Source organism: Lathamus discolor, chromosome 2 (assembly GCF_037157495.1).
Source record: "Lathamus discolor isolate bLatDis1 chromosome 2, bLatDis1.hap1, whole genome shotgun sequence".
Classification (NCBI taxonomy): Eukaryota; Metazoa; Chordata; class Aves; order Psittaciformes; family Psittacidae; genus Lathamus; species Lathamus discolor.
In genome coordinates this window covers 67913110-67935312 of record NC_088885.1, presented here as the reverse complement: position 1 = coordinate 67935312, position 22203 = coordinate 67913110, and the positions used below count along the sequence as shown (strand labels likewise).

Here is a 22203-nt window from a genome sequence, read left to right as displayed (position 1 = left end):
ATATTTTAAAAGTAGGAACCATTAGCTCTCTAGTCCCCAGACATCACCATCACTATTTAGATTTCAGCAGCAAGAGAAAGGGAAAACTTAGTGTTACTATGTTCTTCCAACAATCTTAAGATAAGGGGGAAAATCCCTGGAAGGGTTTAATTGTCCATTGAAGTCAGTGATTTTTCATTTTTGCCTAGGAGAAAGACTACAAGACCAAAGACAGACACATCTTCCACCTACTGGAAGTCTCATATGGCCAACCTTTTGTGAAATATATCGCAGAAGTATGCCCAATAGCATTTAAATACTGTCTGCTGTGTCAGCTAACAACCAAACCCAAATGATTCCTTAATGTTTCATTTAAATATTTGTGTGTTTGTTTCTGGAATTTGAGAAATCCTGAGTCAAGCTGTGAGATTGTAAAAGCTGAAAATGATTATTTAGTTGGGGCTCCCCAACTGGGGAATGACATTGGCTGTTTGTCAGGAGCTGGAAGACTCCTGCTGAGGAGCTGACAGTGATTACTGATATCTTTGACAGATAAATACCACTTCCAAAGATTGTGTAATGCACTTGTATGACACATTCTTCAGGCATTGATATGCAGGGGACAGTGGTCTCCTTCTGTGCACTAAATAAGTTATTCACACAGAATAGCTGAGGTGAGAAGGGTTCTCTGGAGATTATCTAGCATTATTGAAAAGAGGCTAAAATACAGCAGGTTGCTTTGGGCTGTGTCCAGCTGGATTTTGAATATCTCTGTGGATGGAAACTCCACAACTTCTCTGGGCAGCTTGTTCCAGTATTTGACTGCTCTCACTGTAGTAAAAATTTTTTCTTATGTTTAAGTGGAATTTATGTATTTCAGTTTGTTCCCATTCTCTCTTGTCTGTTCACTGAATACTGCTGAGAAGAGCCTGGCTTTTCCTCCTCTACACCCTGCCATCAGATATTTATGTCTACTGGTGAGATTCCTCTGAGCCTTCTCTTCTTTAGGTTGAATGGTCCCAGCTATTCCAGCCTCTCTTCAAATTAAAGGTTCTAGAAGCCCTTGGTTTTTCTGGTCTCACTCTAGTGTGTCCATGACTGTCCTCGGGAACCCAGAATTTGGGAACACTAAAATCGGATACAGCAGTTCAGATATGGTCATCTTCACACCTTCACCATCTGTGTGCTGAAATGCAAGGTCTTTGGTTTGAGTGCTGTGTTAATACATAGGGAGCTTCCATATTAGTACTGATTCAAGTGTGCAACACTCCCTCATAACTGTGTTTTCCTATTGCAAGCAAGTCCATTATGTTTCCTTTCTCCTTAGATGTAACTTGTGCCATCCTCTAGAACCCCTTAAGCAGAGCAAGGTGTCCATTCCCAGGAATCTTGTACCATGAGTCAGAATTATCCTCAGAGGGAAACCAACATTAGGGTATAAATCTCTGTGCTGGGATACAGCAAGGAATAAAATGGAGTTGTGATTGAGCATATTTGGGTAATCAAGTGCAAGAATATTGGCCAGTGACCACAAAGATGCATGGAAGTAGGTTTCAGGGTACTAAAAGCATATGAATCTCCTGAATGGGCATAACTGTCCCTCTGCTAAGTTCATTCACTGCTTGTTTCTGGGTGGTCATGTTGAGCCTGGCAGCCAGCTCCCCAGGCCAGCCCATCGGAGTTGATCTAAGCTCCCACTCCAGCTGTGACACCTGGCATGTGTAAGAACTGCGATGTCTTGTGCTCATGTCTTCCACGTACAGAGGTGCATGGAGGCAGAATAACGCCGAGCTCCATCTCCCAGCTACTTTGATGTGTCTTTTAGCCTCTGCTGATCAAAAGAACCTCTCTGTCATTAAGGGAAGGAAAATTTAATTTGCTTATCTTGGTCTGAGGTGGAAGAGAAGACATGGTGTAATCAAAGACAAACCCTTGGTATGTGCTGGAAGCTGCGAAAGGACTACCCTCTCCCTGACATGGAAGCAAAGGAGCTTATGTCAGTTCCCACGTATTTACTTCTTTCCCTGTTTTACCCTGAAGATACCAAACAAGGAGGCAGTAGGACTTGTCACAGAATCACAGAATCCCAAGGGTTGGAAGGGACCTAAAAAGATCATCTAGTCCAACCCCCCTGCAAGAGCAGGGTAACCTACAGTACATCACACAGGAACTTGTCCAGGCGGGCCTTGAATATCTCCAGTGTAGGAGACTCCACAACCCCCCTGGGCAACCTGTTCCAGTGCTCTGTCACTCTTACAGTAAAGAAGTTCTTCCTGATGTTAACGTGGAACTTCCTATGCTCCAGTTTACACCCATTGCCCCTTGTCCTATCACTGGATATCACTGTAAAAAGCCTAGCTCCATCATCCTGACACCCACCCTTTACATATTTGTAAACATTGATGAGGTCACCCCTCAGTCTCCTCTTCTCCAAGCTAAAGAGACCCAGCTCCCTCAGCCTCTCCTCATAAGGGAGATGTTCCACTCCCTTAATCATCTTTGTGGCTCTGCGCTGGACTCCTTCAAGCAATTCCCTGTCCTTCTTGAACAGAGGGGCCCAGAACTGGACGCAATATTCCAGATGCGGCCTCACCAAGGCTGAGTAGAGGGGGAGGAGAACCTCTCTTGACCTACTAACCACTCCCTTTCTAATGCACCCTAAGATGCATTGTCATAAGGGGAGAGTTTACAGCGCTTCTCTGCAGTATTTTAAAGTGCCCCTGCAGGGCTTAAGTTGTCAGTCTCTGAAAACTGATGGCAAGCCTCAGCTTTAGATTTCTTATGATGACAATGAGAACTTGCTTTAATACCATCAGGCGGAAAGGCTTCTTTTTTTTCTGTATGCATGTAAAGGATCTGTATTTTTTGTAATGTTAAGAGAAATTACTTTTTTAAATTACATTTATCTCATAGTGAGGATGTGTGAGCACTAAGAAGTGCTAAGAAGAGAGATGTTAATGATGCAGAAGCCAGAAAATCATAGGGCTGCTGCTGCCTGTCACTCAGATGATTTTGTGTGACTTAAAATTAAAGAGATGTATATCAAGTGGCAGGAGTTAGTCACCAGAATGGGGATGACTCAAGTTGTTGCTATGAATTCTGTGAGGAATGTTAAATGATGGGCTCCTACAGCACCAGTGCTGCAAGTCTCTAGGTGACAAGAAAGGAGCTTAAATATTAGCAGTAAGATGAAATGAAATTTAAGATTACATTGGGATGTGCTGGAAACAGTAAGACTTTTGCCAGTTGTCCAGTTTCACAGCCTTGGAGCATCATATAGGAATATGTTACTAGATCTTCTTGTGTAATGGTGTCAGTAAGGATAACAGCAAGGAGGGTGATCTTTTAGACAGTACATCAGATCATACTCAGTTGTTTATATAAATGATTTAACTCTTTTTAAAAGTAGGACCAGATATCAGTCTTGCTTCGGTGAAAAATATAATGAATATACTGGAGAACTGTCCTGGATGCTAGGGCATGGCAGGCATGAAATGAAAGCTGCCCAGTGGAGCATAGTGGTTCCATGCACCCAGAGGTCATTTTATGGTTTGGGAACAGAAAGTCAGAGCTTTATCAATGGTACCATCATGCTTCCAAGTAACCACAGTTCAAAGCAAAAGTACAGCTGGGAAGTCTACAATCCTGTTGAGTTCTTGCAATATTTTCTTTATTGTGGACAGGGGAATATGTTTTTCAAATAAAGGAAAGGTGAGGGCATGAAAGGAAAAGAAAACAGCCTTTCTGACAGAGCGTTTTGAATGGAGTACCAGAAGGAATGCAAGGCTGTGAAAAGCTGTAAACTAGTGACCCAGAAAGAATGAAAAGAAAGTTAAATCCATGGCTACTTCAGCTTTTGTTGATGCTGCCAATCTAAAATAATAATCCCCGTAAAATTACCTTTCTGGTGCTCTGTTGACATCTCTGAAGAGGTGAACAGGCTCTGTTCAGCAACCAGATGTATGGCTTGCAGGGTCTGTGTCCCTCAGTGTGATTCTTCGTTCCTGGGGTGTATGAAACAGGGTAATGTGGAAAATGCACTCACCTTCAGGGGGCACTGGTGTTGCTGTGAAACAGTCCTAAGGTGGTGAAGCTTCATAAAGGTCTTACAACCTATTGTCCTGGCTTCAAGTGCAAATTTCAGCTGCAGAAAAGGGTATACAAGGAGTCTATCTCTTCAAATGGAAAATTACTGGTGTTTAGAGCAAGGTCTAGTCTTAAAATAGAAAAATTTTATGGCTTTTCTAAAGTTATTGACTATCAAGTGATTACTCCCACAGACCTAAGAGCTGTTGAAGACCACAGTGTTAATACAGCTGTGTAAATTGCCCTTGCAAGCTTATTTTTGCAGCCCTTGCATATACAAATACCTATTCCTTATGAAGAGCAAGTAATTCCTTAGTATTCTCACTTACACAATTGCTGTGGTCCTTTGATGGAAGCCATTTGTTTGCTTTTTTCCCCCAAACCTCCTGTCACCAAGGAATCCCAGCTCCCTTAGATATGTCTAAAACCAAGTCTTATTCACAGGTAAGGTAAAAATGTGCCTTCTCAAAAGAAGCTGATGCACTGGCCTTTAGGTAATCCTGTGGAAATCAGAGGCATAGTGCCCATAGTGTTAGCGTTGGCTTATCTTTAAAAAGGGCAAGAGTTTGAAGCTCCGATACAGTTTTTTCTGACCTATGTAAGTTCTTAGGGCCAATTCTGAGTTTTGCCTGCTTCAGTTTCATGAAGAAGTTTATTATTGACTTTCTCATGTCAAGGATTTGACTGACTGCACTCATTCAGTTTCTGGAATAATTCATATATTCTTCTGGAGAGCAGAGGTTCAGGTTGAGCTGTGCCATAATAGGTTTTGACTTACTTAATCAAGCATTCTTTTTTCACCTACCTGGTGAAGGTTGAGGTTTGGGGGGGGTTTGTTTGTTTATCTAATCCTTCTATTGTGCACCTCTCTAACTGTGCATGGGGAGACACTTCCCAGGTGCCTTTTGGCCTTGGCTCTAAGGTGTCTCCATGTCATTTTGTAAACTTAGTTACTATAGCCAGAGCAATTCTCTATTGACAAATCTAAGGTAAATGCTGTTCTTACTGGTGTTTTGGCTACTCCACTGAAACAGACATTTTGCAAATGCCTTGCAAGGCACTGAGCTCCACTAAAAATCTAACCCTTTCATATAACAGGTAGTCTGAATAAGAGCTTCCATGAAGAAATTGGCAATCAAAGCACTTCAGAAACTTTTCAGCCTTGACTGCTCCTACTCATTTGCTATTCTTAGTGCACTCTATTGCCGTCAAGAATCTAGCTTGAAGCTCTGAGATTCTTCTCACTTCATCAGTATCGTAAGACTCATGTTTTGCGTCTTTATTTTTAGACATACAGTTTTTGGCAATTAATGTGAAACCTCCTTTCCTGGGGAAAAGTGTAATTCTTAAGAACAGTAAAAACAGACTGTGTTTTGCGGATGTTTGATGGTAGAGAATGAACTTTCTCTTACTTCATTCTTACTCTGCTTCATTTCTCTGAATAGGATTGTATACACTCCTAAAATTCTGTCCTGCACTTGCTTAAATGTTTTACTGGCCTGGAACTTAGTCTGAAACAATGACTAGGAAGCCTGTTCCAAAGTAATGAAATGCATCAATGAACAAGTGAATAAACAGCAGATTGCAGAATAAGAAAACACAGTGTTTAAGGAAATGAACTTTGCTCTTTTAATAAATGCTGTTTGCATTTTTTTTTTTAATATATAACTCGTGATTATACTGATGCAAGATGCTAGCACAGAGTGATCCTGTGTAGGACAGAAAAAGGGCTGCATATATGAGTCGAAGCTGGAAGGAGCAGAGAGTCGGGCAAGAGAACCCCAGGGAACTTGATCCTGCCTGAATGGAAGCAGGGCTGCTGGCTGCCAAGTTCCCTTTCCTTAGCATCCGGAGCAGGTCTGAAGAGGGTACAATGACATTTATTATTGGTTAGTGCAAGGTTGTTATTAAACAAGATATAAAGAGCTTGTGATTTGAATAGTAGCCACAGAATGCTACAGGCCCTGAAGAAGGAATCACTTAATATGCTTGTATTTTGCCTTTTGCAGCCTCAGAATGTTTTTGAACTCTTGAGAAGTAATGGTTACTGAGAGGGTTTTTTTGTATGGGGACAGAAATGGTGGCAGTTCAATGCATCATATATGGCAAGGAGATGACATACAGTCTCCCCCTTTTTTCCTTCATCCATCCCACTAACAAATAGTGGTATAACTGTTACATACTAAAAGAACAGTTTATAAATATGTGCTGACTTCTGTGCCTTTAAAGGTCCCTCTTGGTCTTTAAAGGTCCCTTCCAACCGAGACTATTCTGTGATTCTGTGCCACTGGGATAGTGCAGAGAAGCAGCCAATCTTCAATTGCAATTGCTTAGTTAGAGACTTTCACCTACAGAAAACAGTTTTCCTGTGCCAAATTCCATTTAGTGCGTGTTTTGAAGGTATTTGTGCTGATTCCCTCCGTGCAGGAGCAAAGCAAGAGGTTACTAAAATGACTTCCAGATGGAGGGTGCGTCCCTGATCATACTTGACCACATACAGCCTACATTCAGGGCAGTCCTGAGGCTGCTGTCACTTGACCCAAGTGAGGAATCATGTTCTTGGAACTTGAATTCAACCATTATCTTGGAACTGAGATTTGCAAATGAAAAGTAATTAGGCAAGAACACCAGCAGATTGTGGTAATTGAGGAGCCATAGAACAAATTGTTGCCATTAATTTTGACTTTTTGCAAGGCATTACACAACACCAGGTACAAGTATAACATCTGCTGTTCTTCTGACAGTCTAAGTGTTTCCTCCTGGATCACTGTTTTACCTTGAGGTGGCAGTAAATATGATTAAAAATAGGAATGAGGAAATGTGGGTGTCATCCATCTGATGCTACAGAATAAACAGTCTGTGAAAATGAGCTTACTGGTAGGACAGTACCCCAGCTGATGATAAAAAGCTTCAGTTGTGTAGGGAGCAGGGGCCTCTTGACTGGATAACCATAATCTGAGGCTGTCAGTAGGAAATGAGGCAAACAGAATGGTGGGAATAGAGTAGATTCATCCTATAGATTTATTCATTATACTGCGTTGATTTGGAGAGATTACTGGAAGTTTGGAATAAGTCTGTTCTTCTTAGTGGGGTCAAAAGCATAACTGAGGAGCACTGTCCAGGGCCATAGTCTGTCTTCTGCATGTAGGTCAGCCTGCTTGAAAAGCATCTTCGTGTCTGTCTTTAATTGATGTGCTAGGAAGCCATGTATATACTGATATAAAAAATGCTGGAATGAATCTCAGTGGAGAAAAGCCAGACCTAACCTGCTGGAGTCCTTTGAAGATTTTACTACAACGATACAGAGGGTGTTAGTGTGCTTAGCAATTTGTCTCCAGCTGCTAAAATCAAAGCACTCAGTACTTCGGTATAGAAACCAAATGATCACATCTGTACTGCACAAATATTTAGCATATCACTCACCAGACCCTTCAGAGCTCCAGCTTCTATGACTACAGGTAAGCATAAAAACCTGTGGGCCAGCCCATCATCTTTTTGTTGTTATTGCTATCATATTATCATTATTATTATACTATTTTTAGTCCTTCTCACAGGGGATATGACAGTGACAGTTTACTTAAAACACATCTGACAGCCTTCCCCCTCCCTATGTGACTCAACAGATGCTGTTGAGAGAATCAGGAATGCTTTTGTCTGCTTATACAGTCACCTCTGCTTGAAAATATGTGTATAGTTGCTACTTAAAATGATTTAGTATACTAAAAATTACTACATCTGATCCCACTGGACTGCTTTGATGCCTGGAAGAAATGAGGAAGTAGCATACAGCATGTGCTTTATTTAAAACAACAAAAAAACCCAACCCACAACAAAACCAGAATGGTTGTTCAAAATGGCAGGTCTAGAAAAGGAGACTTTCTTTCTCAGCAGACCAGGGAAGTGGCAGTGTAATTCCATGCAGAGTTGTACCTTTCAGTCACCATCACCAAAGTGGCCTATACATGATTTAGACATCCAAGGGCTCCATAGAGTGTTTCCAGGCCACTGAACAAGCTGGTCATCTTTTCACACAACCCTGCCATGGAGAGCCCAACAAAACAATTCAGACAGATTATCTGTTTTAAAGCTGTGAACAATCTCCCAGCCCTTTACTCTGGGCTGGTCAGGCTTTGAGAAAACATTGATTTTTTTCACTGCACTGAGAAAGCAGGAGGAACTTTAGTCCATTTGCCACATGTGTCTTGGGTTGCCTTTTGCTTGTGTATGTACACACACAGAGACATCATATATTTGTGATAATTTCTTAGAAATAATAATTTCTTAGAAATTATTATAATTATTATAATAATTCTAATTATAATAATATTGATAATAATAATAAAAAATAATATGATAATTTCTTAGAAATTATATCTGAGACATCAGGTGTATGCAAGCACCTTAATGATCTAACAGTTAGAGGCACACTGAGTAGAAATATTTGCCCTGCTTTGATATCAGGTAAAATAAGAGTGCGAAATAATTCAGCTCCCACTGGAAGGCACGGTGCTGCCGCAGCAGTCTTAATTTTGGGTTGATGGTAGCTGTATCGTCTTTGGTTTTCCAAGTGCCACAGCAGCTACTGACCTACCTGTGCTCCAGCCCTGCCTAAGCTGCAAGAACTATTTCATGCAAAATTACTCTGTAATTAAGTTGCACAGTGGTAAAGCTTGTACAAGCTGTACTGAAAAAGGGGATGCCACTTTTCAGTAGGTACCAGAAGCTCAGCATGACATTAAGCAAATGGAATAAATGGCTTTTCACAGCCCAGTGCTCACTGTATTTGACCTTGCACTGCCAGCTATTGTATGTTGGCTAACAGTACCCTGGCTATACTATAAACAGGACCCTAATAATGACCCCAGTTACAAAAGAGTTATGCCCCAGCCATATTACAAAGTGAGTTTTGATTTTAAAGGTAAGCTGGAATGTACAATTATATTTCATAACCTGGTGCTGCTGTTACGGAGTTATTACCTTAGGCACCCTGAGGAGTTGGAAAGAAAATCAAGAAATAAGAATTCCATAGATATGTATGTTCTGTTGCCTCCACTGTTATCAGCAGGTGTTAGGTGAGTAATTTCCATGAGGAAAATGTATTCTTTTGCTGCTGTTCTTGACATTCTGAAATGCAGACTATTCAATGTAAATTGAAAGAACATTTCAAAAGCAATTTTAGATGGGAAATGTACTAAATCCTCTGCTAAATGAAAAAAAAATTATACTAGGAGACAGCTCATCCAACTGCAGGAACTGTTCACCTTGAAATGTGAAGAGACAGGAAAGTGAAAGCCATTAATCTGGTAGCATTAGAAGACTACATGAATTATCTGGGGTGGTTGCAAACCAAAATGTAATTAGGTATAAGATGGTTGCTTGAGGTTACTTTAGACATGTAAGATGGGAAAAACAGGTTGGACAGAATGGCTACTGAAGTAGGGGTAGAGAACAACTTTATCAGATCCAGAGCCTATGTGACCATTGCCTTGGCATTCTGTGCCCTGTGCTGCCAGCTGCTCTGCTAAACACATACCCATTTCCCAGCTGTGCACCTGGTAGCTGTTGTCTGTAATGTAAAGTAAAAACTTTTGGGGCCTTTCTCTTAGAAAAGTAATAGTGAGACACAGAAGTTGTGAAAGAAGATCAGTAGGGTTGATGCAACTACAGAATATGTACTGTGGACAAGAAATGGATAGCTTGGCATTTTGCTGTGGGAGAAGGTGTAGTGTTCTTGAAGTTGCTGTACATCCATCCCTGAAGAATGATACCCTCTTTGCTTATATAGGTCAAAGTGACCAAAAAGTAAGCATCACCCTCCACCTTCCAGGAAAACTCTTGTTTGTCTTTTTTCACACCCACATTTGTTTCTTAGTGGAACATTACTTGCTTTCACTGCATCCATTGATACACCATTACAGATGACTTTTTCTGTAAGGGTAACGTTCTTGCTGTAACCTCAGGTACTCGTCCCCTGTGTGTTTGCTTCATTCATTGTAAGCCCCTTACTGAAGCAAAATAAGTTATGAACACTTTACCTGCTGCAATGGTTTTCGTTCCTTATTTTAACAGTTTTGGAAACTGAGTCTCCCGTGAGTATTAAAGTTGAAAATATGGTTGGTGATACTACTCTGGTGTCTGAAAATTAAGTGGAATTGCAACTTCTCATACTGTTTCAACCAAAGACAGCATCCTACTGTGCTACATCAGGAGCAGAGCAAACTCCTCTGACTGTTGTTTCACATCCTCTGCCATTTGTTCAAAGATGGGATTAAATGATTTTTGTCATGTTTCATGGTGCTGGCACACAGGGTATTACTTTAGTCAGCCAACAGGGTCATGGAATTGGGACACTGCAGTCTTCTCTTACATGTTCCTCCTTGTTAGTTTACCCATCCCTGGGGCAATACAAGGAGGGCAGTGATTGTTCACAGTTTTCCCATTCCTCTCTCATCCTATTGCCACAGTCAGAATGTGAGAAAGGATGGGGAATCCTGCTCCTTCATAGGATTGCCCTGCTTTGTATGGGAAATAACCTGTGCTAACACAGTCCCATCTTTAGTATAAAGACTGACTGATCTCTGTCTTTAAAGACCACAAGTCACAGCCTACTGTCTATTATAACTTTCTTGTGGGGAAGCAGAGGAATTTATTAACTTGGTGTTCTTGCCTAGCACAATCCTTAGGGCTTGCTGAGAATCCTTAGGGCTTGCTCAGTGTCAAGGTTTCTCCTCTCTCCCCACACCTTTCAAACTTGAAAGGAAGAAAGAGAAAGTGAGTGGGAATGTACCTACAGCAGGTGCCCAACAATCGGATCAAGATACTATCTGTCATCATTGTGTTTAGACTGCCAAATAAAATAATGATTGAAAATGAAGATTAAAATTGGAAATCTTCTTTCATATCTAATGAAAATCTGTAATCTTGGCATAACATATGGCGCTGCATTCAACTCAGTGCTGTAGGAGTAGTTTGCAGCTGACAGCGCATATGTGTGTACAGTATGCTTCAGAATCCCCAAATTTAGATATTTGATTGAATCAGTAATTCAATTTAATCTTGAAACGTAAGCATATTCCTCGTCCCCTTTCTTCTGCTCCGAACATCACCCCCAAAAAACACCTTGAAAAGTTAAGATCATTCGGAGTGATCCTCTCTCTCATGCTTCCAGTATTCCTTTGCAAAAAGAAAAATAATAAAGGTACTTTCATTTCTGTTCAGGAGGACTAAGGACCCTCAAAAACCTCAGGTGGCACCACAGAGCTCATATAATACCTGTCAGGAAAGCTTACTGAGTTGCTAATTTCCAGTTCTAGAAAAAAAATCTCTTCAACTGCCAATATGGGTTTAATCAAAAAGGGTGTGAATTACACGTACAGCAAGATATCGTGTGTCTTCCCTGATTTTCAGGATGGCTTAGCTTTCCCTTTGCAGAAGATTTATTAATTTGGTTTCCATATTCGTCTCCGTGCCTTTATCATGCATAAAGTCTCACTAATTCATCAAAGCGTGCAGAGAATTGTGATCTGCAGGAAGAAAGAGTGGAGTTCTCTCACTAAAGTCTTGCTTTGCTTGGACCCCTTTAGGGTAAAGTGTCAGACTTTTTTTTCTTATGGCATTAGATCTTGTTTGTATTTCATTACTAGTAGTATTTGATTCAGAATTTTGATACAATTTATATTCTGGCATTTGGATTCCAAAGCAGAAGGCCATGTGTACATTAATTAAAATTTATTTTTGTTTAAAAAAAGGTGGTTTGATGAACACAGAAGTAACACCTCCTTTGTCTGGATCAGAAGTTGGGGATAGCACACCTTTCCAAATTCATGTATGTTAGCCCGCTCTCCTGAAGGCAAAAATCCTAGTAAGTAAAGGAGAAAAGATACATTCAGCATGAAGTCAAGCTTAGGGGTGAGCTTTCATGGCTGCTGAGGTGAATTACGTATGGGAAAATATTTGAAGAAGAAATATTTGGCTGCAAAGATCTGCATAATAAGAGAGCCTATATTAAGATATCCGAGTGCAAACTTGGATATATTGCAAAGACACAGCACTAGGTGCACTTTCCAACTTACTCATTCCAATACTTTTAAATTTGATTTTTTTTCTTTGAATATGCAATAAGACTGCAGGAGGTTGGGATGGATAGGAGGATGACCATGAGCCAGCAATGTGCTCTTGCAGCCAAGAAGGCAAATGGCATCTTAGGGTGCATTAGAAAGGGTGTGGTTAGTAGGTCAAGAGAGGTTCTCCTCCCCCTCTACTCAGCCTTGGTGAGGCCGCATCTGGAATATTGCGTCCAGTTCTGGGCCCCTCTGTTCAAGAAGGACAGGGAATTGCTTGAAGGAGTCCAGCGCAGAGCCACAAAGATGATTAAGGGAGTGGAACATCTCCCTTATGAGGAGAGGCTGAGGGAGCTGGGTCTCTTTAGCTTGGAGAAGAGGAGACTGAGGGGTGACCTCATCAATGTTTACAAATATGTAAAGGGTGGGTGTCAGGATGATGGAGCTAGGCTTTTTTCAGTGATATCCAGTGATAGGACAAGGGGCAATGGGTGTAAACTGGAGCATAGGAAGTTCCACGTTAACATCAGGAAGAACTTCTTTACTGTAAGAGTGACAGAGCACTGGAACAGGTTGCCCAGGGGGGTTGTGGAGTCTCCTACACTGGAGATATTCAAGGCCCGCCTGGACAAGTTCCTGTGTGATGTACTGTAGGTTACCCTGCTCTTGTGGGGGGGTTGGACTAGATGATCTTTTGAGGTCCCTTCCAACCCTTGGGATTCTGTGATTCTGTGATTCATTTGCCTGCATCCATCCTTTGCAGAGCTGTTGCACACAGGCTGTGTGCAGTTGTGTACTGGCATGTGAGATGGCTCCTGTTCAACCTGAGGGCTGTCTTGCTCCCATCATTCTACTCTGTGTACTCCACTTTACGTCCAGCCTTTCACTGAACTGCAAGCTGGTTTTACTGTCCTCGCAAGTACCTAGCTTAAAATCTACTGCACCAGATTGGCAGGTCTTTTGGCAAAGGTGCTTTTACCCTAATTAGTCAAATGGATCCCATCTCTTAGTTCTTCTTTCTCAAACTTCTTCCTCAAAGAGGGATCCTTGGCCATGAAAGCCTAAGCCCTGCTTGCAATGCTGGCTGCAGAGTCAGTTATTAATTTTCAGTGTGCCTCCACGCCTATCCAGGCCTTACCCTTCAGGGTGGTCATTGCTTGGACTCTCATGTTCTCTGCCTTTTCTCTCTAAGCTCTATAGTCATTATTGAATTGGTATCTGTCCATCATGTTCTAGTTATTCATGCTAGTCACACACCTAAAAAAGATAAAAAATTATTTCTGAAGCTGTGTTTCCTGGATGTTTCACAAATTCTCAGTGTCTGTTTTATGACTCTTCTAAAAAGGCCGAACAGACTATATGAATAGTTCTAATTATTTCAAGTAAGTAACTTGACTATGTAGTGTTATTACTTGTAATGTCAAGAACTGATTATTGGCTTGAATAACTCGGACTTTCTGTAAATGTCAGGTTGGTTCCCAGCAGAATTGTCTCTCTGTACATCTTTTTCTGAGGAAAAAAAAAATAAAAATAAGTAGGACTGTATGGGTCAGTGTCAGAAAAGATTTTGGGAAACAGGGTTGAATTTGGAATGGAAGATGTACAAAATCATCTTGAAAACAGAAGCCAGAACAATTTGATGGTATTAATGAACTCTTTCTTTAATTTTTCATGCACAGTGACAGAAATTATGTTCTATCCACAGAATAATAATTTATGATATAAATAAATCTTTAGATTTTCCAGCTGATTTTGTAAAAGGTTTCACCAAGGAGCAGAGAAGCACTACAAAAAAACCACAAACAAACAAACAAACAAAAAAATGATATAGGTAATGAGCTTTCAGATAATTTATAGGCTGAAAATTGTTTGCCCAGGATATTTGAAAAAGTTAGGCAAATTAGGAAAAGTGGAAGTGTTTTGTAAAGTGAAAAGAAGCTAGATACTTCTTGGCAATATCTCTTTGGTTTATATTTCATGCTAGATTTATTTTTGGAAGATAATATTTTTGTCTTCTGTTCCCCTACCTCTGAGAGTTAATGTTTTTTTCTGACTATAACAAAAATTGCTTGTTTTTCATAATGCCATGTTCTGGGAGAGCTGGCTGCTATTATCTATCTTCCTTTCACTGCTCATCAGCTCAACTTGCATTCTCATACTGATCTACCATATCAGGGTCTTAGCCCAGCAACATATGGCATATCATGAAGAAACAGTTAATATTTCTGGTGCAGTCTTCAGCAAAGGTGATTAAAAACTGAGTAAAGTTCAGATGGTTTTTAATAATAAAATTTTATCTTGTCCATGGCATTTTCTTGCCGGCTTTTAGGAGTATGTGTACGTGCTGCCCTCTAGCAGGATATCCTGTGACACAGCTATTGTTTCTAATTGCTCAAGTGCATAGGGAGACTGCTTTTTGGTACATGGAAATTGCCCCCAAAAGATGGGTTCATACTTGGGATCCCGGCTGCGAAAAGGAAGTATCACTCCAAGTTTCTCTACCTGTCCTCACTGTCACTTCAGAAATACTGGTGACCTCCACCTCTTCATTAGCGTGATGTTCTTACATAGGGGTTGCCTACAGATTAGTAGTTGAGATTGAACTACCATGCGCCCCACTTCCATAAATTGGGCAGTTTTCTCTGGAAGTCGTGACAAATTCATGCTGCCTTTTCTGAAGAGCTCAGGAGCACCCCCAAGGAGCTGTCCTTGTAGTGGGAGATTGAGTTCTTTATAAAAAAGCAAACCAATCACATGTGGACACCAATATATCTCTGATGAGACTAGTCCTTTGCTACCTCAAGGTCTCCTGCAAGTGTGGGCAGAATGATCTAGAATATAAGAATTATCAGAAGGTACATTATCATTTTAGCCAAAATACTAGAAAAGAGACACCAGCCTGGCTTTCCTCAGAAACTGAAGGATTTTCTGCATGTCTTACATAATATGGGGGAAGTAAAAACATCATGTTTTTAATGATATTGGAAGTGCCAGTGAAATGCATGATTGTCTAGATTTAAAGATGCTGTAATAAAGTTTTCATTAGGGAAAAGCTGGAGGCTCAAAGACTGTCATATTTGCTTTTTTCCTATGGCAAGTTGTAATTTCATGCCAAATTCTAATTTATTTCTCTGTGGCACATGAAAAATCTGTTTAATTACATCTAAATTTGATAGGATACATCTTTGAAAATGAACCTTGACTTCTGAAAACTTGTAATTTATACCGTTTATAATTACACAAATTGAAGACTTGTTTAAAGTCTCATAGAGAGGAACCAATCACTGACTTTTATTTGTCATTTTCTGAGTTTTGATTGCTGAAAGTGCCTTCAAGTGCAAGTAAAGAAAATCAGCCTTAAGCTGTTAGCACAAGTACCTTTCCCCCAAATTATCATTCTTTTCAGATTTTCAGAAAGATTTGATAACTTTTGCTTTTTTTTTTTTTTTTTTTTTTGTAAAGTGAGGTCATTTCTGATTCTGTTTTATGTAACACCACACAGATGGTACAGATACTGGGACTAAAGGGATGAAGAGGCTAGGGTTGTTAGTTCAGCCAAGAGAGAAGCCAAATGGTCAGGTTTGTAGGCAGGTGTATCTGCTCAGGAAGCAATGATCATCAGGTGCAAGGAATACAGCTAAACCTGCCAGCCATCAAGTGAGTTGGGGACTGTAAATGCTCTCTGTGCTAATAGTGTTTCTCTTTACCAGCTGGGCCTTTTGCTGTGGTTCTGGGTTTATACCCCTATAGTATTTAGGGAAGTGAGATGAGAAAAAAAGAGCTGAAATCTCTGCAGTTGCTGCTCTGGCACCTCTCAGCCTCCACAGGGACATAATGGCACACTAAGCCTTCAGAGGTACTGTAAAATTGCTATGAAGCATAACTGTAGTCTTTTGACAGACTCTTTCTATTGCTGGCAGTTGTCTTCATTTGTTCCTATTACTGTGTCAGTTATTTGTGGTTTTTTTCTTGTCTTGAAGTGATTTTTGTCTTTTCTTTTTTTTTTTTTTTTTTTTTCCCTCCCCTCTAACCTGAATTTATGTACGGAAAGGGAGTGTAAGGTGGCTGTTTATCAGGTAGTGCTTTTAGGATGTGATACTGGGGGACCCTACTCAGGAGGGGCAGCATATTCTCACTATCATTACCCTGAATGCACTAGCAGGACTGGGGGACCAAATGAGTTAAATGCTAATTCTTCAGAAAACTAAATGGGGAGTGCTGAATTCTGTGAAGGCAGTTGGTTTGAGTAATCCTTGTTTGTTGAAAGAGAGGCTTAAAGGTGTATTTAGAGTGAACTTTTAGGTCAGTTGCTCTGTGCCAGAACTTAGTAATGTTTTTCTATGTGTCCTTCAACATACAGAGAAAAAGCTGATGTTAGCTATACAATAGAATTGTATTCCTAACATGAGTTTATACTGCATCAGCAAGAGTCAACGGTTTAATCTTTGAAACTTCTTCATCCTAAGTATTTTTCCTGCTGCCTTGGAGTGCAGGGCAGGAGGGGCAACTGGATCAATGCCTGAAGCAGTTCACAAGTTTTCAAGTTCCACGGTAACTTTGTATAGTGATTTAATTCCAAGTGAAATCAAGATCGTCCAGCTCAGGTCTATAAAGAGTTACAGTGTGCTTCCACATAAGCTTTGGGGCCTATAGAACAAAAGGCAAGAATTTTCTGAGGTTTCAACAATGTATTATCAATAAAGCCAGTCAGTACTGCATAGGGACTGAAGGTCTTGCTGATACCTTTTCAAAGGGACATTTCATGCAGTCTGCTTTGAACAGAAGTCCAAATACCTGAGTCTTGATGTGCAACCTCATTGTATAGCTGAGTGCCCAAGAACAGGATTCACATGGAGCCACAAACCGGTGTGAAGGCAGCCTAAGCAAGACTCAGGAGGTGCTGAGGAAAGCCTCACAGCTAAATGTTTTTCTCTGCTGTCATAGTTTACAATCTTTCTCCTCTGCTGCAACTGTAACAAAAGAGAAATCCCACTGGGAACAATAAGAATGTGCATTCAGTGGTAATCAAAATAATAATTTGAAATATTTTGAGCATTAATTTCATTACAGTAGCATCTGTGTTCAGTGTAGATCTTTTTAGTTCCAGATTTCAGCAGGCTGTGCCCAAGTCTGAATTTTCATGGGTGACCATGCTTAAACCTTAGTTTAAATATTACGTGGTTCTTCCACTAATATTAGAAAACCTGTAAGCATCCTTATCATGAAAACCATTCTTGAACAATTTGAGGAACTGTCAGTCTCTTGATAGCAAGTCTTATCTTTGCTGTTGATCAAGATATGGGATTGTCAGTCACATAATAGGGTTTTTGTATGCTACAGCTGTTGTTGTGCACAGACCTGATTGAACTAAAGCCATTTCATTTGAAATAACTGATTCCGTGAATGTGGCACAAAATATTTTCCTGAAACATGGTACGTACTGTAACTTACTTCAAGATTTTAGTATGTCTACATACCCTTTCGAAGGTTATATTGTGAATTTGCTACAATCCTTATGAGTAGGGCAATAAGAGATGATTTTACACAAGAGTTTATTTTGGTGCTACTGCCTGAGGTGATGCACAGCAAGGAGCAAATTATCTTGTGCTCAAGGTCATGTGTCAGATGCATCCTTAGGTGTGCTGCAGTGCAAGAGGAAGCATAATTCCTCTCTCTAAAAAGACACCTTCTGGCAGGAAGACCCATCATGGTGGTGCTCGTGTTTCTTTTGCTGGAGGACTCCACATGCCCTCTGAGCTTGTACTGTGCGCCTGCCTAGGTGGCCTGTAGGATGTGCTGTCCTCTTCATTTTCCAGTCAAAATAACTCCACATTGAAGCAATCAAATTACCACTTGTCTAAAAAAAGGAATGATGTGTATATTATTCCTCTTTCCTAAGGATCTCCTGCAGATGTCTTCTAGCTCAGCCTAGCGCTTCTACTTGCTTGTGGTCATTAGGTATGTATGTTCTGAAAGTACAGTTTGATATCTGATAGCTGCTTTTCTTAATTTTTCTCCTCATCAATGCAATAGGTTTTTTCCCTTTAATTATATAGGGAAAAAATGGGAATTAGCATATTTTAGTTTGAGGGCTCTTCAGCATTTTTGCGAGCAGCCACTGCTTGGGGTTCATTCTCAGCCTGCTCAAGTGAGCTGTAGTGAACACTAGATTTAAATTAAAAAAGCCTAGTCTCCCTACTTATCCCTTCTTTGGGAGCATGTTCAGTTTTCAGTTTTGCTTGCTTGCTCAAGGTTTTTTCTTGCCAATATGGATAACCAAAAACTGCCAAACATAATTTGCAGTAGTGGAAAACTCTGTAAGTCACTCACCTAACTGGGGAAGACTGGTGGGATTAGGTGCAGGACATGGTTTGAATAAGGCTGGGGTTGTGTTGCATATGTGCAGTGTTTGAATCCTCTGGACTTTCACTTCTGAAAGTCTAGTTTTGCTCACTGAAAGTAGGGGATTTTTGTTTTTAATGACTAATTAACATTCTTGTGCTATAATTCCTCTCCTGCCAACTCTTCAACCCATGAGTAATCTTAAATGTGCAAAATCTGAGCATACAAATTTAAAAGCCTGTTTTCCAGCATTCAGCTACCAATGCTGTTAGATTAACACGCCATTGCAAAAGTACATGTTGCAGTGCTGTTACTGTGACTGTGGCCTGGGGACAGAGGCTTGAGAGGCAAGAGCAAAGCACTTGTTCTGTAGTTCATTAGCTGTAAAACAGCTGTTACCATTTTGAGCAAATAAACTTAAAATACCACACCAATGTCTCTGTTTTTCACTGCCTCTTTATACTTCATAGATGAAATTGAAGTGCAAGAGTTACATACCAAGGAGCTTATCACTGATGACTGTATCCGTGTTTCAGAGCACTGAGACCTATAGCTATTGATGCTCTGACTGGTTGCTGTTCTGAACATATGGGTTGTAGTAGAGGATACAACTGTAATTTGAGTGGACTAAAGGGGTCCTCAAGATCTGCCTGGTTGTATGTTCTTGTCAAAAACAAGTAAACTGTGTTTAGATTTTGTGATAAGCTGCACCTGCTCTACCCCTTACAATGTTTGAGGTGATCTCAAGAACTGAATTGGATGCATTTCCTAGAGTGTCACTAACTCAAATATGCATGTATATTTTTTATTACATAAGGAGAAAGTATGGCAAAAGTAAGCACAAAAAGAAGAGGGGAAAAAAAGTAGCCTGATTCTTGGGTACCATTGTAGAAATTAAATACAGATACTGAATTTAATGTAAAACGGTCCTTGGTAATCTAATTAGATACACATTGCTATAGTTTGTTTTGTAAATGAAACTATGGGGGGATAAAAAAATAAAGTATTTAAGTCAGCATAATATATAAAGCAACTTCCTTTAAAAAGGGAAAACAAGAAACTGAAGCACTATGCATTCTGTCCACACAATAAATCGTAGCATATTGAATGCTCCAGATTTAACAGGTGACATTGAGCATTGGAGACTTTCCAGGAATCAGCAGTAGCTAAATGGTACAAATAGGCAAGATATCAGTCTTTTGGTTTTTGTCCAGTTTAAGGGTAGTCCCTTGGAAAATAACAGGATTTCCCTGGCCTATGTTGAATCTCCAATATTCACCTAAACACAAAGAAAACGGAGATTTTTTTTTTTTTTCATTTTTTTTTTCCTTCAGTTAAACCCCCAAAAGGAAAGAAAAAATGGTGCCTGGAAACTGTACTGCTCAAATTCTGCCAATTTTTGTTGTAGAAGGCAGCCTGTTTTGAAGCAGTACAATGTGAAGCAAGGAGCTCTGTGAATATAACGGCACTGAGTGTATGGTCTTTGAAGCATATGGCTCTTACTGTTGTATTTCATCTTCTAACTGGTGATGCCTGTCCAGTTCAAATTTTGCACCTTTTATAAATTGATCAGTGTTTCTTATTCCTGCATGAGTATGGTCTGTGTGAAGCAGATGACTACTGGTTCTTGGAGACTCACTGGAGCAAGCTCTTATCTAGATTTCCAATGATAAGTGTACTCTTGCAAGCACAAAAGAGGGTCTTGTGGCACTCTGCCAGCTTCAGGTGCTAGCCACACATGCTGGTGTTTCCATAACTCTCCTGTGCTGGCAATGCTTTGGGTCTGAAGGGCTGCACTTCTAGTCACCAGCACTGCTTGCTTTGGCACTGCTTGCAGTCTCCTCCCTTGGCAATGCATCTATGGGTTTGTAAGCCTCTGAGCCAAGTCCTGGCTGTGCTGGGAAGTGGTGATGCTTCTGGAAGTGTTGGCATGGCACAGCAAGCTGTGGCATTTTAAACACTCTGCCATTTAGGCCTGCTACATTAGTTGATGTATCAGCTAGTCTGTGAAACCTTCTCTGTCATAACTCACACCAGGAGTTGCCCTGCTGGCAGCCATGTTGGTGGAAAAAGCATTCAATTTAAGTTTACTTATGATCTTGTTTGTATCTTCCACAAAGTTCAGAACAAGCTATATTTGGTGAAAATATGTTCATTTGCTGGGATAAATAGTGTGCAAAAAGATGCATCCTATGACAGAAGAGTTGGTATTTAGAGCATCAAGAATATTTAATGTTTAAATCAGAGCAAAAATGTGGTGGTAGGGATTTCTTGTGTGTTTTTTGGTTTGTTTTTCTCTCAAAGCACAGCCTCCTTTTGCTGGAGTACTCTTTAGGGGACACAACAACAGCAATATTTAAACCTGTGTAAAGCTTCCTGCATAAATATATCATTTTAAAACAGGCTGTGTCCTGTAAACTTCCAAGCATAGGCTAGTCTGAAGAATATTTATCTGAGCTTAGTTCATTATCCTTGCAGGATTTTGAAATAGTTTAATTCTACTGGTGTAAAACTATTTAGTTCCAACAGAGTAATGTCTATCCAGGTACAAAATCAGACTCATAACTAGGGTGTAATCAGCAGCTGTATCAATGCCGGTATAGATCAGGAAGGCTGTTTTGAAACAGATCTCCTCCTGGTACCCAGTTCATATGAGTTGGCTGGTGTCAATGTGGCAGCCTTGGGAAGTCCAGATGCCCTGTGTCTGAGGGGAGGTTACTGAGAAGGCAGAGCCAGGCTCTGTGTGGAGGTACACAGAAACAGGATGAGCGATAATGGTAATGAACCAGAACAGGGGAGGGCCTGATTTGCCAAAGGGATTAAAATTAAACCCCTCCATGTCACCATGACTGCAGTCAAGGCCTGGACTGGGCTGCCCAGAAAATTTGTGTAGCCTCCATTATTGGAGGCTTTCAAGACGCATCCGGACAAAGCTTGGAGCACCCTGGTCTGTGATCCTGGGTGCTGGGCTCATCTCAGTTTGAATTAAACTGAAGAGTCTGCTCTAGGAGTATCTAACATGCTCCACCCGTTAGGGTCTGTTCTTAACCAGGGTCTTCAAAGGAAATGTGAAACAGGCCAGAAAAGTGTGGATGGAGCACAGGGACATAGAAAGTATTTCTGGGTATGGAGAGCAGAACAGGAGAAAGTGATGAACTGTTTGTAAAAGACAGATGCCGAGATCACTGAAGTATAACACAAAGGACACTACATTTCATGCCTGTGACACTACTTGATCCTGTGGGCACACTGCTTATCTGAACTGAACAACTGTTTCCAAATTTGGATTAATAAAACTCTTGAAATAGGTGCCCAACATAATGAAGTTGGGATGGGAAGGAAAGTGATAAAGGACCAATCTCCAAAATTAGAAAAATCATCATCTCACATGATCTATCTTACTTAAAGAGAGACGCTTAGCTATGCAGATTACTTCCTCAGCAAGCAGTTCCTCACAATGTAAGCACATTTACTGGCAATTTAGCTGACTTTTCGCTTCTGGGCCCTGATAGTCACATAATTCCATTTGTTCTCAGGGGCACATACTACATCTGTCGTGTTTCTGTCCTAGGTTTAGTCTGAATGGTTACAGAAGGAACTAGTATATATTATTTCTGTGATATAGGCTTCCATGGTGTTTGTTTTAGAGTTGCTGCATTGTTATTGTTCATAGTCACATTATGAAGATTCAGAGCACAGAACATTGCTACAGAGCATGCTGACTCTTGCATCTGAG

The 22203-nt window shown here is 40.5% G+C and overlaps 1 protein-coding gene across 5 annotated transcripts in view; it reads left to right on the top strand.

Moving 5' to 3' along the window:
- PHACTR1 (phosphatase and actin regulator 1) overlaps positions 1-22203 on the top strand; it is a 342596-nt gene that overhangs the window by 68309 nt on the left and 252084 nt on the right. The window contains exon 1 of one of the 5 annotated variants that reach the window (XM_065667334.1): positions 15738-15782. The exons of 3 other annotated variants lie outside the window; for them this stretch is intronic. The gene's annotated coding sequence lies outside the window, so the exon portion shown is untranslated. Of the gene's footprint in view, positions 1-15737; positions 15783-15913; positions 15982-22203 lie in introns of those variants that run through there. One more of the 5 variants, XM_065667333.1, reaches the window with a different exon arrangement.